At 39.3% G+C, this 20,261-nt stretch overlaps 1 pseudogene across 1 annotated transcript in view; it reads right to left on the bottom strand.

Moving 5' to 3' along the window:
* Positions 1–813: 813 nt before the first annotated feature.
* LOC307187843 (small ribosomal subunit protein uS9-like) overlaps positions 814–20,261 on the bottom strand; it is a 52,890-nt pseudogene continuing 33,442 nt past the window's right edge. Inside the window, exon 2 of the transcript in view lies at positions 814–1,241. The product of the transcript in view is annotated as a small ribosomal subunit protein uS9-like (transcript). The remainder of the gene's footprint in view (positions 1,242–20,261) is intronic.

Below are 20,261 nucleotides of genomic sequence, written 5' to 3' on the forward strand. Positions count from 1 at the left end.
TCGTGTCAGTATGATAGTGTGGACGAGGTACCTCTCCACACATACCTAAGATGGGAGGAGCTAGATACAAAGGTGCTGCAGCTGTCCTTTCATCCTTGTAGGTTTTAACTTGAACTTGAAGCTTTCTCTCTCATTAGATTTCCATCTCATTGCTTCTGTATCTGTATGTTCCCATTCAGCCTGGCTTCAAGTTGGCAATTTATGGTCTTGTTTTTTTAACTCAGTAACTTCCCTTTAGTCTCCAGATCTACCCATCTCCTTCAACTCTTCTCATTAAAGCCCAGAGACCAGTGAACTCTGCCTCAGTATCCAGTACTGGCTCCTGATCCTGACTTCAACACCCCAGTCCTCAGTTTGTCTAAATGGAGGGACTGTATATATTCCTGCAGAACCAATTTGTGAGAGCAAAGCAAGTTGTCCCGGATATAGCATAATCTCTGAAGATTCCACGGGTACATGTCTCTTTGTGTTGTGCCTCATTGCATCTGAGAAAGTAAGATGGGTCATCAACAGCTCTACTGGAGCCACCAGAGAAAATTCAGCCGGGGTTCTTGCCCATGCCACATCTGCTCAAACTGGCATGTATAATCCAGAAATACTGCTTCAGTGTGTGTAGCCAGTGTTTCCTCAGTACATAAAGGTTGTAGGTTTCATTAAGTTGGACTAGGTGAACTCCCTTGAATAGACCATCCAAGACATCTACCTTACTGCAGAAACAATGCTAGCTCCTTGTACTTTTTTTTTGTTTTAAACTTCAAATCCTACAACCACTGTTTATTATAAAGGTGATCCTTGATCCTCATGATGGGTTCATCAGTAGGATTTCTGGTAGTGAGCACAGGCACCAGGACCTACAAACATTTTGGATTCACAGTAATGAGGATCAGCTGCCAGCAGGATCTAGTCATACAGGGTGAGGATGTCTTTGATCTCCACCTTGGAAGCCTCATCCATGTATTTCTGGTAATAGGCCACCAGGGCTTTGGTGAGGGACTGGTAGATTGTGTAAATCTGGGCCATGTGACCACCACCCTTCACTGAGACTCAGATGTCCACCCTAGAAAATCACTCCTTGCCCAGAAGCAGAACAGCCTTCAGTAGCTTATATTGCAGTGTGCATGGCTTGATCATCTCCAGGGGTGCCGTTCACCCTGATGAGGCCATTGCTCCATTTGCAGTGTGCCATGGCTATGGCCATCTTCTTGCTTGCATCTGAAGATCTGCACCAACTGCAGAGGGCCCTTGGATCACAGGGCTGTTGGTGTAGACAAGAGCTCCTCACCTCATAGTGCTGTAACCAGAAAAGTGTTACATGTACACATCTTTTGCTTGCATATTTTCTATCCTGCACTTGCTCTCCAACTTTGCCTTATGTCTCCCAGACTCCAGGAAAGAATTCAACTGTTGAGGTTGAGGGGAAGCCAGGAAGCATGGTGTAACAATCACTGGGCAACAAGTGAGGAGACCTGGTTTCCAGACCTACAGATGCCACAAACTAGCTGTGTGACCTTGAGAAAGACACCTAGGTCAGGTGACTCACTTACAAAATCAACAAGTTAGTCTCAGTCAACAAGGCTCTCCTTATAGCTCTAACTTCCAATGGGTTTTATCAGAGAAGATCTAGTATTTTGCTGTATTTAAGAATCTGTGTTTTCCAAATTCTAACTGGATGGATCAAAAGTGACAGGAACTTAGCTGAAGTTCTAGTGAAAGAATCTTTGCATCTTTGCCTGTAGTTTTCTCTCCCTAACTTTGTTCCCACCACAAAACTAAAGAAAAACAAAATATCAGTGGTTTATTTTCACATCTATGAAAAAGAAGCTTCCAAGAGACTTTCCATTCGTGCATTCAGATTTATTGCACTACGAACCAGTGGGCTCCCGCTGCATTTATTTAAACTTCTGTCACTATAATTGTGAATATAGCCAGAGGTCTCCTGTGGACTGTGAGAAGAAATGCTGAATGGCAACAAAAGTAAACAAAGCAACATCTTACTTTCTATTCTCCTGGCTGCACCAGTGGTTTTTAATGACATAAGAAATACCCAGAAGCTACAGTTGAGTTAAGCATGAGCATAAATAAAGTGACAATGCAGCAAGCTAAAATGCTCGTATTCTAAATTCTAAAATCAGATTCCTTTCTCTCCAGGCAACCTTCAAGCTGAAGTTATATTTCTTCCCCCCTTACAAAATTTATTTCACCAGATTTCTTTTCCAAAATGGAAACTGTAGCTCAGGAAACAAAGTGGACCTTGGGTGAAGTTCATCTTATGTCCACTCCCTTCCATCTCTTCTGTGCCCTTTGACCCTGAAATAGGCTCTTTTCTCATCCTCCCCAGGAACAGAGCATCTTCAGGATCTCTCAGGTCCCAAAGTAAGGCCAGTAACTAAGGATTACAACAGTCCTAAATATGGAATAATGTAAATGGTTGCTCTCTTTTTGGTATATGTAGCTTATCAATAGAGTGATCAGGGAACTGACCGGTTCTAACTATTCTAACTGGCATTTTATCACAGTTAGAGCTAGGGTTGTCCAAAGTCTAGGGGAGGTGGTAGGAGCTGTAGTGAATAGGTATCTCTAAGTTACAGTGGCAACACACACACAGTGCATCAGGTGAGACATGAATTGGGGCAGGTCACCTGAGATTCAGGTAAACAATTGTTATGAAAACCTGGATCAGATTGGCATCAATGAGATTCTGAATGAAGATGCCACTGGCATATGAAGCAGGGGATTAGGATCAGGGAACTAGACTTCTAACCACATCTCCAGCACTGATTAACTTTTTGGCTTCAGGAGAAAATTTTCATTTTTTCTGAATCTGTTTTCTCATCTGAAAATATATTCATTTGGTTATTTATCCAAGTAAAGTTCCATTTAATATTTTTTGTGTGTGTGTGGTACACGGGCCTCTCACTGCTATGGACTCTCCCTCTGCGGAGCACAGGCTCCGGACACACAGGCTCAGTGGCCACGGCTCACGGGCCCAGCCCCTCCGCGGCATGTGGGATCTCCCAGGACCGGGGCACGAACCCATGACCCCTGCATCGGCAGGCGGATTCCCAACCACTGCGCCACCAGGGAAGCCCTTAATATTGTTTTAAAGAGTGAATAGTTGTAATTTACAGGCAAAGGGAAGAACAAGAGAAAAGAAACATGGAAATCTGAAAACACTCAGCAAGTTAAAAACCAGAAAATAATATGACCAAACTGCATGAACTTAAGAGCGAGGCAGATGAAGCTGGAACTATTTGTTGACAGAGTTGTGAAGAAGCTTTCATGTCATATTGTGGCATCAGAACCATGTAGACTAGGCAATGGAGACACACTGACTGTTTTTAAGTAGGGAAATGGCGTGATCAGGGACGTGGTTTGCTTTATTTCTTGGACTATGAATAATGCTATGTCTCTTTTTAATATTGAAGTTTATTTACTTAAGCCTCCATTTCTCAGATAAGCAGGGACTCCAACCTTTTTCTCTAGATCTCCACCCTACTTCCACCAATAGTCTAAGACTAGTCTAAGAATTATATAACTAACTCCAAAGAGAATAATCATGATCCTAAACAATGGACTACAGGCCAAGAGGGGGGGAAATGAGATCTGTTTTCTGCTGCTTCTGCTTCTGTCACTGACGTTGTTGAAAAGTGGCTTTCTCATTTAGAGAAGTGGCTTCTTTATTGTTTTTTTAAATAAATAAATTTATTTATTTATTTTTGGCTGCGTTGGGTCTTCGTTGCTGCTTGCAGGCTCTCTACTCTTCGTTGCAGTGCGCGGGCTTCTCATTGTGGTGGCTTCTCTTCTTGCGGAGCACTGGCTCTAGGGGCATGGGCTCAGTAGTTGTGGCTCGTGGGCTCTAGAACGCAGGCTCAGTAGTTGTGGCACACTAACTTAGTTGCTCCGCAGCATGTGGGATCTTCCTGGACCAGGGCTCGAACCCGTGTCCCATGCACTGGCAGGCGGATTCTTAACCACTGCACCACCAAGGAAGTCCCATAAGTGGCCTCTTTAAATCTGATATTTTCCCTGCTCACTGCTGCAAGGATCACATTGCTTGATCTAAAATGTTTTGTTTTTTTTTTTTAAGTGGAAAACAGTGGAGGTTTCTGTCCAAGTTATGGTGACCTCATGTAGACAGGGAGCTCTACACCACCGTTACCCTGATCTTTCAAATCCAATTATTTTTATTTGTTTACACAGTCACTTCCCCAGATCTCCCAGGAAAGTTGTATCAGAACAAGTTCTGGTATCTACACTAGACCCACAAATTCCCTTTGACCTTCTTATTTTGTCTTTTGAGTCTCAAAGTCCCTTCTCGCATTCATTCCAAGTCCATACCTATTTTCTATTACAGAAAGAGAGACATTTCTTTGTGGAGAAAAATCATGCTGTGTTACCACTGTATTTTAGATAACAGCCTGGAACAATTTCTCAAAGTGAAAGCAACCTGCACAAAAATTACATGGGGATGACTAATCAAAGAAATATAGATTGCTTAGATTACTGGGTCACTTCTAGACCCAATAAATGGGACTAAAAATGGGCTAGAAATCTGCATTTTTCAACACATTCTTCCAATTCTTCCAATGGTTTTTTCCAAAAGTATGAGAACCACTCGCAGAGCTGTTGAGGATAAATAGACCAGAAGGACACCAGAAGTGGGAGACTGATTAAGAAGTTATTGTAATCATATAGACAAGCAATTATGAGGGTTATTACTGTGATAAGGATTGTGGTCAAGGAGGAGAGGGAGGCATGCATGAGAATCATTTCAGATGTAGATTTCAGAGATGCATTTCATCCGTTGGTAGCATTCACATTGGAATCAAGTTGATCCAGCTTATAAGTGTGTATGAGGTCACCACTCTTAACGAATGGTTCTCCCTGCAAATTCCTCAGCTACTTTGCTTGCTGACTGGGCACAATGCACCTGTGTCCAACTGATTCAGCATTTCTGCAGAATGGGGGCTTGGAAGTAGTTTTGGTTACACTTTTGATCATGCTTCAGCTACTTTATTTTACACTCATAAGCACTAACACAAGCAGCTGGGATATAAAAGGAAGGCATCAAGGTGGATGGATGTTAGACAGACCCTATGCTGGGATAGCCAACAGGAGCAAGCCGACCACTGTCCACTTGAGATGCGAACACACATTTTGCAATTCATTCTGTTACCACATGACCCTGCCAGGTCCTGAGGGCAGCTTCCTGAAAACTCAGAAACCCTAAGTGTATTGCCATGAGTCCTCTTGTGCTTTTGAATCTTCAGTCTAAAACCACCAGAGTATATACAAGGGATCAGCAGGGATGAAGACATGAAAGAACAGAAAATCAAATGTCACACGTTAAGGCAGTAATCCCCACACTCTGTTTTAAGGGACACTACCTTTCAGGGGTTCAGTAGGTTTGTCTCAACAGCAAACACAATAAAGTAAATTGGTCAAATACAGGCTTGAATGTTAACCAACTCTCTCTACCTCACAACTACCTAGAACCGCTAACACAATAATGGGCCCAGAAGCTGTAGGGTAACACTTAAGATTACACACCCTGCAGCAGGAATGCTGAGGTTCAGATCCTAATTGGGCCACTTACAAGGGTATCAGTCCTCTTTGTGCTTCAGTTTCCCTGTCTGTAAATGACAAGGAATAATCATACCTGACTCACAGAATTGTCAGGAAAATTAAATGAGATAATGAATGAAAGGGCGAGGGCAATGCTTGGCACATGGCAAGTACTCCATAAAACAAGCTTAAAAAAGAAACAAACAAACAAGAGGGCAAGTAGCACTTTGTGAACTGACTTGACCTAGAATGATTTAGGGAGTGATACAGGATGATTATATTTTTGGCTACCATTTGAACTCCATAGATCTGACCATATTTCTTGGAGTCTTGGAAGTTGATCAGGGAGAGAAAAACATCAAAATGCTCTTCATTAATATATATTTTTCTTCTGGAGAACTTATTTTTCTGATTTCTAAGTCAGAGACTGTGGTTTGACAAAGATTGGGATGTCTATATGTAAACATGACTGTCTATAGTTTTTTTCTCTACTGAGATCATAAGAAAAAGAATAAAGTCTATTCCCCTGTATTTCTAACACTGGGCATTAGTGCCTCGACTATTGGAAAATTAAATAAATGCTTACTGAATAAATTTTCTTATAGATATCTCCTTAAGCAATTTGGGTAATGAGAGAAGAATTTGCTGTTCAGGTTATTTGCGTAAAAATAAAACTGAAACTCTTAGGTGAATGGCTCACAAACCATGATCTGTGGACCACTGGCAATCCAAAGTGAATTCCTTGCTTGGGTGACAACTTGAGAGATCTCAGAGTAAACCAGATTGTCAAATAATGTTGCCTACAGGAACCTGACATAAAAATGTGTGATTCCTATTAAATATCAGCCTTCTATCTCTATTGGAAAACCCACTGCAGGAAAATATACTGTGACAAAACAACCTTTTAGTCAGTGTATGAATAGTCAATTATTAGGAATCTCTGGATGTCTGTAGCATAGGTAAAGTTATGTTAATTTATGTGAAGCAGTAGTTTTCAACTCTGTCTACATTTTAGAATCACAAGCGTGGGGAGATGGGGGAAAGGCTTTAAAAAGTAATCATACTCCAATAAAGATGTTTAAAAAAAAAAGTAATCATAGGGTCCCAAACTCAGAGATTCTTATTTCGTTCGTTATAATTATATTAAATAACTTGTTTGTGTCATGTTTCACAGAATATTCAAAGGTAAGTAGCCATTTTCTCTAAAGGGAAGATTGACAGGGACTATCCAGGAGAATTTTAATAGAAAAGTTGGTAAGAAGAACATGAGAATACTTATGAACACCCAGTGGGTGGACTGCAAGTGGCACTTCTAGAAGTGGGGACAAGAATGAAAACTAGGAGGTAGAGGCATAGAAAACACAATCTTCCTATGTCTCTTTTTTGCCAAAGGCAGTTAAGGGTGTTCCTGGCAATGAGCCCTGGTAGAAGAGCAATGATGATGACAATGATAATGATGAATATAATGAGGAGAGTTAACAATTATCAAGTTCCCTCTATATAGTGGGAACTGGAGTTTTTCTTATTCAATTCTTACAACATTTCTAAGAAACAGATATCGAATGAGCATATCCAGTTTCCAGTACATACTAGTCACTATAATTTTTCTCCTCTCCCTTGTAGAAACAATTTGGGATACTTTGATCTTTAATAACTGTTGAAACCAAGAGTCAACCAGATGAAAAATTAATGGACTTTCTTGGGAAATTAAAAGCTGGTTCAATTATAAAAATTATTTTTCTAACTACATTTCCTTGATGCTCCAGAAGACATGACTGAAAGACAGATACACACACACACACACACACACACACACCCCTCTCTTGTGAACTATTGACATTGTTATTTATGAAAGCCCTCAGGAAGAAGTCAAAGAATTCTTTTTCTAGTTGCCTGGATTCCAGGTGCTCTCAAAATTAGAAAGATGTTCAGCTACACCAAGCATGCGAGGCACTGACCCAATATCATGTGGAACCCGGTGGTCAACCAGAACACCTGAAGTGAGGTTTGAATCCAGATGGCCAGAATGATTCACTTTAGGGAAAGGCATTCTGGCTTATGTCTAATTGTTAATGTCTTTATATAGTTATCATAGTAGTTAAAAGTTCTCAGTTATTTTCTGAAAACTTTGTGTAAAGGGAGCAATGCCTGAAAGTTTGTTCATTTTGCCTCTGAATCACACAGACCTTCCAGACAATCCATTTAGGAAACGTTTCTTAATTTTCTCACTTACCACTTTTGGATAATATAAAATAAATCTGTGCTCAGCTTTTGCCAAGACAATGCACTGAGGGCTACCAGTGTTCCCTGGGAATCATTACTTTGTTTTGGTTTGCTTGGGTTCAGACCCCTTGAGATGGCCCTTGAGTTTCAGGTTCATTTAAACTGCTGAGTTGGGCCTGGTTTCCATCTGCAACCATAAAATTTATTTGAATTTCTCCAAACTCAGCCCAGGTTTGCTGAAAACTCATCTAAGCGTTGGCTAGGGTTCATTGAGAGGTTTGCAGATCTACTTGATTATTTAGCTGTTCAGAACCCCAATTTTCAAATTGCCAGGTGAGAACTTTACCTGGTTGGAAATACTCTCATCTGGAGGTACTTGCTAGCTATTCAAGCCCAAGTCTAAAAGCTGCATTTTTTTAAGTGTTAAGATATCTGAAAGGCAAATACATGTCTCCAAATCTCAGAATGCTTCTTGAATTTTTCCCCAAATGAATAGTAAAAACATACATTTATTAAACCCTTCTTGTATAGAGCATGTGCCTTTATTCCCTGCTAGGGTCTCCTTTTTCATTGGAAATTACTGAGATATGCTTTCCAACTGACTCATGTGAATTACAATTTAGCAAATGTGAATGAAGTGGGAAAGTGTCCTGATTTCAAAATCATTTAGAGACTAAAGAGTGGGTGGAGACAGTGGTACATGTGGAAGTATATGTGTGCCAGTATGGGTGGACGGAGGCAGCTCTATGATTAAAGGCAGAAGAATGGATGATGGAATACATTTTTGAGTTATGGAGGGACATGCAGGGCAGTTTCTAGTGAAGTGTTGTGTCACAGATGAAAAAAAATTAGTTCCAAAATTTCAGAAGATTTAATACAATTTAAAAATTTGTCTTTTCAAATAAATTTTAGGACCAGTGACTAATTTTATTTTTTCTCCCCCTCCTTCCTCCAACAAGCCTTGCTAAATCTAACTTAAACTCAGATACTTCAGAATGATTTATATCCAAGACATTGTCATTATTTTAAAACATGTTCTTCACTTGTAATAACTTTTGGAATACTGCTAATCAGCTACTGTTTCTGCATATCCAGACCGATACATATGGCTAAAATGAAAACTACAATTAAGATTTAAAATTAGTTTGAGGGGCTTCCCTGGTGGCGCAGTGGTTGAGAGTCCACCTGCCGATGCAGGGGACACGGGCTCGTGCCCTGGTCCAGGAGGATCCCACATGCCGCGGAGCGGCTGGGCCCGTGAGCCATGGCCGCTGAGCCTGCGCGTTCGGACCCTGTGCTCCTCAACGGGAGAGTCCACAGCAGTGAGAGGCCCATGTACCGCAAAAAAAAAAAAAAGAAAAAAGAAAAAAAAAATGAGTTTGAAATAATTATAGCTAACATTTTAAAAGATCATTTTGATGGATCTCTAGTAAAATTCAGGTTTGATGGTGCCAATATCTAATTTTACTTTGTCACTAAAAATTCCAATTAGGTATCATTACTATAAATTTCACAGTCCAATAATAATTATATGAAAACAATTAGAAAATAAGGCAAAAATTAGAAGGTAAGGTAATGAGTTACATGGATAATAGATTATTTTATTTAATTATTTTCTGGTACAGAGAAACCATTTCTCTAAATGTGCTTATAACACAAAACTGGCATATATACATATTGTTACAATTTTACACAGTCCATCCTGGTGAATATTCCAGATACAGTTAGAGACACCTTTTAGAGGTTTCATAATTCTGCTATTTTTGTTGTTGTTTTTGTTGTTCTTTTGCAGTACGCGGGCCTCTCACCGCTGCGGGCTCTCCCGTTGCGGAGCACAGGCTCCGGACGCACAGGCTCAGCGGCCATGGCCCACGGGCCCAGCCGCTCCACGGCATGTGGGATCCTCCCGGACGGGGGCACGAACCGGTGTCCCCTGCATCGGCAGGCGGACTCCCAACCACTGCGCCACCAGGGAAGCCCAATTATGCTAATTTTTATCTTCTCTATGAAACTTAAAAATGTTTGCTACTTACAAAGTGCATATTAGTCCCAATGATTCACACATAAAAATTCACTATTAAATCAGGGCATACTCTATGAAGCCTGTCTTCAATGGTAGTTCTGATTCTAGAGAAAAGGTATTTTTCGTGGCATAATTATTTTCATCTATTTGGCCTCACTACCCACAGCTGGTGGACGCATCCACAGCTAGATTCCATGCCTTTGCCGTAGACCAGAATAATCCACTGATTTCCTTGGGCACTTTGGAAATTAATGGCGTTGTCTAACATTTTCATTCCTGATCTGGCTTGTAATCATTGCCCTCCTGGTTTGTGTGATGCTCCTCAAACGAATGCAGACCTCAGGTCATTTAACCCTTCCCAGCTTAGCCACCTCTGGATGCTTGCCACCCACAGTCTACCCCCCAAGACAGGGACCTACAGTGCTCCATTTTTTAAGCTAGTTTAAATGTGAACTCACTTGCACCAAAAGAGATTAGGGAGATGTCTGAGATTAAAAATGTCAAAGGCGTTATCTTTGTCTCAAAACGTGTATAACTGCTAAAAGACCTAGCTGGAAAGTATTTAAGCAAAGAGGAAAACAATCCACAATATTTGTGTCTGGTCCTTTAATCTTGTCTTTATCATTCCAGGAAAAAAAATAGATAAGAATTATATTTTAAGAAATCTGTGTGTAAAATTCAGGGTTACTGAATATGCTTATCTCATAAAGATACTTTTAGAAGTTCTAAACACAAAAGTAGATGTTTCCTCTGAAACAAAGGTTTTAATTTACAAGTTTTTTAAGGTTATAAAAATTTATTTGCATATTAAAAAGCCTCTAGTTTGGCCGACCTTTTAAGGAGTTATATACATTCTGTATTCATCAAACATTTATTCATTCCATCCATGATTTAGTCAATGTTATGGGTTAAATTATGTGTGTCCCCCCTGCCACCCCACTCAAAATTCATGTGTTGAACGTCCTAACCCCCATTTCCTCAGAATGTGACTGTATTTGGAGACAGCCTTTTTACAGAAGTAACTAAGTTAGTATGAGATTGTTAGGGTGGACCCTATTCTAACCTGAGTGGTGTCCTTATAATAAGAAGAGGTACGGACGCAGACATTCATAGTAGGACGATGGTGTGAAGAGACAAAGGAAGAAGATGGCCGTCTATAAGCCAAGGAGAGAGGTCTGGAACATGTCTTCCCTCACAGCCCTTGGAAGGAACCAAACCTCCTGCCACTGTGGTCTCAGACTTCTGGCCTCCAGAACTGTGAGAAAATCAATTTCTGTTATTTAAGCCACTCAGTCCACAGTACTTTGTATAGCAGCCCTAGCAAATTAATTCAATCAATGAAACTGCATTGGGCAATCAACCATATGGAAGGTGTGCTAGGTCAAGTTGTAAAAAGAATGCCAAGAAGATTTTAAGAGCTAGGGATACCAAACACTGATACACAAAAATGAGACAGTGAAGGGGAAAGTGATGTGGTGGGGAATGGAAGGGAAGCAACATTTGTGGAATAGCTGTAGATGGCAGCCCTCTGCAAATTGTTTGACATGGGTAACCCAATATAGAACATACCAACGACCCAAGGAAGCTAAATGGTCCTAATGATAGTGGTGAATACAGAAGGTCTCTTGGCCAACCTCACACAGAAATACAGGAATTCTTTTTAAATCTCTCTCTTTCATTTCCTTAAGGAGGAAAGAAGATCCAGGGTGAGGAGGGAGCAGCTGACTCGAATTTGCCATCTCGGTCCTTGTGATTTCTGTACAGGAGCATCTTCCAAGTTGATGGAAGGGCTGGGTGGCCTTGAAGATTCCCTCATTTTTTATGATGTACAGGGTGTGTCCAGAGATGATTTCTTTTCTAATAATTAAGTAATAATGTTTTCCTTTGGCCACAGAGTATTTCCTCCTTTTACTGCTGTATTTGCCCCCAAAGGCCATTTCAACAAAGAAGGGAGGTGACATCTTTCATCACCTGCATGGACTAGGTGTTCTCCTGACAAGTCCACTTATAGAATGGATGCAGTCTGGCCTCTTCTCTAGTACCCTCAGCAGTCAAGTTGTCTTAGTTAATTCTCTCTGCAGCCTTCTAAAAATTGTTCAGTCTCTCTTTTATAGGCAAGATTAAGATCATATTTTAAGTAAATAGCAGAATCTGGATTTGAACTCAGAATTCTGTGAATTCCCAACACCTATCCTCTGTCCACTCCCTGCAGTGGTGGAAAGTGGGTAGAATTCTGGCCATTTAAATGAGCATAAGGCTATTGGTCCCACAACAATATTTTAATCGAATAGGATTCAACTTCACTGTGTGTTAGAATCACCTGAAGAACTTTTAAAAGCACAAATGACCAGGACCACGTCCCCAAAGATTTGGTTTCAGCTGGTTTGAGGTGAGCCAAGCATCAACACTTTTATAGGTTCCTAGAAAATTCTAATAAACATTCAGTGTTGAGAACTTCTACCATAAACAGAAGCTCTACACTATTGGGGGAAGATAGGAATAGGATATTTCCTTAAATTTTCAAAGCAAATGAAATCTGTTAAATAGAACTTTTATAATTAGCTGAAGAGTTTTGACTGATTTAATAGAAATATACAAGGAAGGGACTTCCCTGGTGGCGCAGTGGTTAAGAATTTACCTGCCAATTTAGGGGACATGGGTTCAAGCCCCCCGGGAAGATCCCACATGCCACAGAGCAGCTAAACCTGTGCACCACAACTACTGAAGCCCCTGCACTGCACCTACTGAAGCCCGCGCGCCTAAACCCGTGCGCCACAACAAGAGAAGTCACCGCAGTGAGAGGCCTGTGCACCTCAGTGAAGAGTAGGAGCCGCTCGCCACAACTAGAGAAAGGCTGCACACAGCAACGAAGACCCAATGCAGCCAAAAATAAATTTAACAAATATATATATATACAAGGAAGTAAAAGACAGAAATCAACACACAACTGGACATTTTTTCTCAGAATATTCAATTTGTAGACATTATTAATCATTGTTATTAATTTTTAAAAATATTTATATCTTTGTCAAACCCCAGAAAAAATACTTAGAAAATCAAAACCCAGATATGTATGATCCGTAGCTAAAATATATGTCTTTGTTCCTATAAATTTTACTTCTTCAGAAATAATTAGAAACCTCTTGCTGAGAAATTTGTACAGCCTGTCTTAAGGTCCTTCATCAAGATACAGTCCATCCTACTGCCCAGTTCTTTCTCATTGTTCCAGATCCAGACTGTTCATCTGATGCTTCGCTGAGAACTAAATGTTTTCTTTCTTCCTTAGGCTTCAAGATTGAAGTCATGGTTTCACTATTTGAAAAATGCTAAACTCAAGCTGAACATGGATTTTAGTTCCACTGCCATGTTTAAACATTTTTTGATAGAAAAAGCTTTATTGCCACTGATTCAAAGCCACAAACATGCTTTGAATCCAATTCAATATACTTCTTATTTGTTTCTGATTTTCTTTTTTTTCCCCTTTTAATTATTATTAGAAGGTATAAATTTCCAGAAAAGCTTGGTCCTGACAAGGCTCCATTATTTGCACATGACAAGGTTTATCAAAAACAGTTGGATTTTTCTCGGAAGGCTTTTATGTTTCCTCCATAAAATATAAATAAATGAAAAGGATTAGACTGAGGAAACGGAATAATTCATCACCAATGTGAAACAGTCAACCGGTTGCAGATGGATAAACTGAAGAACTTGGGACACTGCTCCAGGCAAGAAAACCCTCTTCCCTGTGCCAATAAGACATCTTTAACTTCAATAAAGTAACAGGACCTGTTTTGTGGTTTGTGATATCATTTTAATTTATTAACCTTCTTTTGTTTTTTAGCATTTACATCTAAAGCTGGTTTTGACTCTTTAAAGTCTATCATATTCTAACGTTGACTCAAAGCTATAGTAGTTTCCTCTCTCTCCCCTGCCCCTTTTTTCCCTCCTCTCCTTCCCACCCCCAAAAAACGGAAAAAATAAAACAATATGAAAACATACAAAACACTGGCCACTGCAAAGGCCGTGGCTCTGAGCTGCCTAAAACACCATGTTTAGCAGATTTTGTATTTCAAAACCAATAATTACTAATTTAAGAAAACATTCACTTTTATGTGCATAAATGTTATTTCTCCCTACCCAGACAAAATCACATATTTTAGCTAGTTTAACCTAAAATATAATACAATTACTTTGGTTTATAGATCTGTCTGTAATATTGTCTGCACTGCTCACCATGCAGCCTCATTCTTGGTGAAATAGAGATTCATGGCACAATTTCCCCTTAAAATCTGTCTGAACTTTCGGAAATAAGAGACTTTTCAAGTCCCATATTCTTTCCCTGCACTTCCATTCATATCTAATAATAATAGAGTGCTTTATAGTATATAAATCATATTTCTGTTTAAAAGTGACCTTCTCCATGACCTTTTTGTCTCTGCCTGTCAGCACGTATTCTTCTAGTAATAATAAGCTCTAGCCAGGAACGAGGACTCAAAATTAGACTGATTCCAGGAACCGCCCTTATGAAGGCTGGGATATGGCTTATTTTGAAATTAAATAATTTACCAATTTTCCCCCAAAGTAGACGTGAACAGGATGAGCCATTTTAAAAAGAGAAAATTTTACTGATAGTTTTGAAAAGGAGAAGAAAAAGCCAATAGTTTGCAGTTTCAGAGAGCCCCCTGAAAATGACAAAGTACATTTACATCATTTTTTGTTACAACCAAATTGGGAATCTATTATTTCCTTTTAATTCTAGCACGGTTCTTAGAAGCCAAAGACATTAGAACCTTAGTTGGCTATCTTTTCACCTGGAATTCTTTTGATCCTAGAATTCTTCAAAATTTAAGATACTATACTATAATGATTCGTTTTAGCAGGACACATTATATACTGAACCGACACTTTTTCAAGGTGTATTAACATTCAATTACCAAGCTTAATACAAACACCCTAGGCACACAAGTTTCTAATTTTAATATCTTCCCCCAAAAAAGGTTTCCCTTATGGCTGTCACAACTATATTATTTATTTAGAGAAAAAGGATACAAGCTAGACCCCCAGAAACATTTGAAACTGACTATCTGATAATAGATTGAGAGACCTGTTTTTTCCCTTTCAAGTAAATGATTTCATTTTAAATCACTGATGTAAATTTTACACAAACTTTATTTTGGAATGAATCGTAATAAAAAATGATTCCATTAGGTTAATTTATATTTCAACTTATTCTACATTCAGTGTTGGCTTGTAACTGTGAGTTAATTTGTTTTACCTAAATACACAGTTAGGAAGGCATGGGAGACCAGGGGTGCAGTGTCACAGAATATAAAGGACCTCCCCGCCACTGAAGCTTTTTAGGACAGTTCTATCAAGGAAGAAATAAAGGAGGAATATGGGTTGCCTCCAAGATCACAGAATCAAGAAGTGTCAGCCCAGTCACAAATCTTGCAGATCATCCCCAAGAGCATCCCTCAGCTTGAACCAGGAGATGTGGCTTTATCTACCACAGTCAGGAGCAACCTTGGTCAAGGATCTGGAGAGATCCAAAAAGCTGTGTCTTCTCTTGGATATTCACCTTCCAAACTGACATGTAATAAACACTGAAATGTTTTGAAGGAAAGTAGCCCATTTACCTGTCTTGAATCCCATGTTCTCCCCACTCAATTGAACATGAAAAGCTTTGTACATGGTGAACCCTCACATCTTTTCCTTGTATTAACACTCGATTTCCTAGAACAGTGTTTGGTGGGACACTAATTTGAAATTCATCATTTTAAGAATAATGGAATGAAGTCCAGAAAAATTAAATATTAGCCCCAAGTCTCACAGGGAGCAACTTTATAACCCCAGCTTCATAACTCTCACATACCCTTAATGAACACTTTCAACAAAGAGACTAATTTATATACTACTTGTACACAGGTGAGTTCATTGCTTGTGATCCGCCCATATTCTCATTTTGACTGATTGATACTTCCTCATGAGAGGAAGTTTATCTGGGTACCCACTGGCTCTGGGCTCCATGAATGGTCATGGCAATTGTCAAAACATGAGCCTTTTAATAACATCCTATCCGATCACACACAAAGACACATGGCTATACTCACTGGTAAGCTGAGTGCGATAGAAGATAAAAGAGCCTAAATCATATGCTTAGACCCTGCCTTTAATAGATATCATCCTAACATCTGTTTCATTGGCTGAGTTCCCCTGGGTATCTTCAAGTGGACCCAGCATCTCATTTTCTTTCCCTGGACTTAAGGTGGTTTGGGAAGCAGAGACTGTGGGGAAGTTTCTTTCTTCTTCTCTTACTCACATCTGTGTATAACTTTGATTTCTCTCAAATAATAGTGAATGAGCTTACAAGTCAACCCCATTGCTCAAAGTGTTGTAGAGTACTGAGATCTAGAGATACTAACTACTCTGGCATGGGATTTGTCTGTGAGCCCAAGATCAAAAGGAACCCTTGATGGATTGGAAGAACCCTTAATGGTAAGCAGAAAGAAGGTGCCAACAATTGCTGGGCCATGATACACATCACTGTCCTGACTGCCCCTATGAACAACTTTCATCCTAGTCCTTTGAGTGTCTACCAGGGACCAGGTGGGAGAGAGTCAGGATCTGTGGAGTCTTCAGGGTTGAGTTTGAAAGGAGGATCAGTTGGGAGGTGGCAGTTGAATTATTGAGCTGTGCTCTCTTGTTTGTGTCAGCAGCAAGCTATTCTTCTTTGTCTCTGTCTCAGAGACAAACTGCAGGCCCCAGGCCTATCAAAAACAGTGACGTGAACCACAAAGAACTCTGTGGAGGAAAGGGAAATGGTGCTTCTTTTTCTTATGGAAGTGATTGTTGATCACATCACCATGTTTAAATACCAAGGCAAAACAACACAGATGCAAAAGCATCTATGGATCCTTAATCATTTGTGGTGCTGTTTCTCTTCAATGCCAACTCTAAATTTCTGCCGGATGTGTTATTTTTCTTTATTATTTTCCTTTTAAGTCAAAACTTTAGTGCAGTGTTTCTCAGAGTTTAATGTGCATAGTAACCACCTGGGGATCTTGGTAAAATGAAGATCCTGATTCAAGAGGCCTGGGCTGGGGTCTGAAAGCTGCATTTCTAGCAAGCTCCCCTGTGGTGCTGATGCTGCTTTTCCACCACACATTTGAAGCATCAAGTTTCCAGTATATTATAACCATGGCTGAGTTGCTGCTACTGTTAGGGTTACATACTTGTAAGCCAATCACGGAGCAGCAGATTGACTTCACAAATAGTTGTTTTGAGTTGGTATTAAAAGTAGGGAAGTTTACTCTTCTAAAGTAGGAAGGATCTTATTGAGAATAAATGAATGAAATGAGGACATTTCAATTCAATTCCTTTCATTTATCATCTTAGCTCATGAGCTTCAAAACTTTTCATTTAAAAATGAATTGTAAAACACCACTATCGCAGGCAAGTTTCAAGTGCCACCTGCCTGAACTTTTGCTCTCCTCTAAAAACCAATACTGATATTATACCCCAAGGGCACCTCAGAATTCTCTTTTTGTCAACGTCACCTTTGCCAGAAGGGGGCAATTAAGTCAATAGTCCAATGAGTTTTGTATATTTTTGAAATTTGATCCATTTTTATTCACTTCAGACACTATAAAGGTTAAACTCTGTACCTGAAAAATACAGTTGAATCATGATTACTTATCCCAGCCAGTCATCCTGTAGATGTATTCTAAGGTGCTCACTCAACCTCTTCATTTTGAACAGGTAAGCACAGTTTTCAGAAACCAAACAATGCTTCTGGCTAATTAAGTCACTGAATTAGTCAGATGTTTTTTAACTTTTGTAAGAAAGAATAGGAACGGTGATGGAAAACCTCAGAACTTCTAAGGATTCCTGATAAATATGGCCTTAGTCATTGGCAAGAAGTAGCATAAGACCCAAGGCCTCTTTCACATGTGCCAATGCAAACATAATGATCCCAATCCAAGATAATTTTCAAAACCTATTTTCATAATGTTCCTGATCATCCTGGGTGGCATCAATCTTGCCTTCCTACTATTACAGCATTTTTTAAAATTTATTTATTTATTTATTTTTGGTTGCGTTGGGTCTTTGTTGCTGCACGCGGGCTTTCTTTAGTTGCAGTGAGCAGGGCCTACTCTTCGTTGCGGTGTGCGGGCTTCTCATTGCAGTGGCTTCTCTTGCTGCGGAACACGGGTTCTAGGTGTGCAGGCTTCAGTAGTTGTGGCACACAGGCTCAGTAGTTGTGGCTCGCAGGCTCTAGAGTGCAGGCTCAGTAGTTGTGGCGCATGGGCTTAGTTGCTCTGCGGCATGTGGGATATTCCCGGACCAGGGCTCGAACCCATGTCCCCTGCATTGGCAGACGCATTCTTAACCACTGCGCCACCAGGGAAGTCCATATTACAGCATTTTTAATTTGAGTTGTTATGAATGTTTCTGCCTCTTTTTCTAGACTGTAAGTTGTTCAAGGTCAGTAAATTAATCCTCTTAATCTAGGCATCTCAGAGAACCTAGAATGAAATCTTAACATAAAGAAAGGGCTCCACAAATGTTTATTGAATTGAAGCTTATCCCAAAAGATATTTTTAAAATAATCTTTCTGATTTGTTAGAGGGAGAAATGACTTTGAGTTAAACTAAATACAAAGCAAGATAAATCTGCAACAGTATTCTTTACATAGAATTCTATTTCTTCTCTACTTTAGAAAGATCTTGGGAAAACTTTTGGTCAGGACAAAACACTTCCCAAACTGACCTGAAGTGACTGAGACACCATTAAATAGGGGACTGAAGGATGAGAACCTTCCTAGGAAAGGAGTGCAGGGATAGGACTTCGAATTTGTTGGGAGGCCTTGAGTACTTAAAGCTAGACCAATGATTATTAAACGACGCTATATCAACAAGACAATATCTTCTATGTATCTAATTAGAAGGTATGACGGTTTTACTTTTTATTTTCATTGGCATTTTTATTAGAATGCTAAATACATAGTGAGAAAAGGTAAAAGTGCCCGTGACTCTGTTTCCCTTGTTACTTTTCAATTGCAATCCAAATAGAAGAGTCTTACTGTTATCAATGTGAGCTCTGTTTAAAAATCAAAATTTGTTCAAATACAAAATTGCATGGTGAGTATTGGGTTCCAACAGTAGGGTACAGTAGGGTGTGTTAATTTGTTTTAATCAAAAAGTAACAACCACATTGCGGGTATTTTAAACATAAATGTTTAAGTCCTTCCCTCCTCTTCTCTTGAGCTCTGCTACCATGAACGACCAATTCCCCACCTGCTCCCCTCGCTTTGACCACCCCCTGAGCCCCTTCCCTCCTCTGTCCTCTCTTCTCCCACTCCTTCCCTCTTTCTCTTTATCAAATAGAGATACTCTTCCATCATCTCCTTTTTTATTTCAGGAGAGACCTCTCAATGGGACATTTGATCAATTTGGGATTCTTTACCATGGAGCCTTCTTAGGAGTCCCATTGTAGAAACATAAATTGTAATGAGATCGAAGAAAGATTTAGATAAAAGTGATAATTAATAAACTGAGAAGCACAAAATGCTATCAATTAACTTTATTATCTTGAGCATTTAAAAAAATGCATTGTACTTTTTGTGTTTGCATTTGTAGAACACTGCTGGAAAAAGAGGCCAATGTTACTGTTTTTGTTGACAGATTCTTTGCAGTTTATCAAAACACATATATACAGAGAGGATCCAAAAGCTTAAATAGCATGTTCCTTGTGTGTTTATGTTGGATGCAAACTCTGTTCTTCACGTATCTGGAGACTAGAGTTTATATTTGTTCAATCTCAAGCTTTATTGACTACCTTCTCTAATTCTATTGATGGTTTAATGAAGGACTAATCTGTTATATGCATATAATTTCTTTAATTCACTACTAAAATGGAGCAGTTTTCTTAATATAGTTTTTTGAAACTAGAACATAATTTGTCTTTACTTTTCCTCATACTCTTGACATCACTGGGGTGTTTGACATGGATAGAGACACAAAGTGGCATGAATTATTTCAAATGTCCTAAAAAATTAAAACAAGCAAATGTTTAATAATCCACAAGTCAGATATCATAAGGAAACTTACTTCTTGGTAAAGGTATGACCTCAGAGCTATAAACCCTTAGCTTCCAAGGGTGTAAAACAAATTATAAAAGGACTAGGCCTAAATTCTCAAGGGGTTAAAACAAGTTTATGTCCTAAGAATTGATTTTATTTCTGCACTGAGTCATTAATTCAGTCTTGTTTTACCTACTGAGATAGTTCCTCAGTATGAATTGTTTAATGACATCATCATTAACTTGGTTTTCATTTAGTCTTTTCATTATGTTAGTTTTTATAGAGTAAAAGTTATATTTAGAAACTTGTTAATGTCAGAATCCACTGATATTCTGTTTTGGACAAACCTCATGGTAAATTTTTCTTTCT

Source organism: Stenella coeruleoalba (genome assembly GCF_951394435.1).
Source record: "Stenella coeruleoalba genome assembly, chromosome: 6".
Lineage (NCBI taxonomy): Eukaryota > Metazoa > Chordata > Mammalia > Artiodactyla > Delphinidae > Stenella > Stenella coeruleoalba.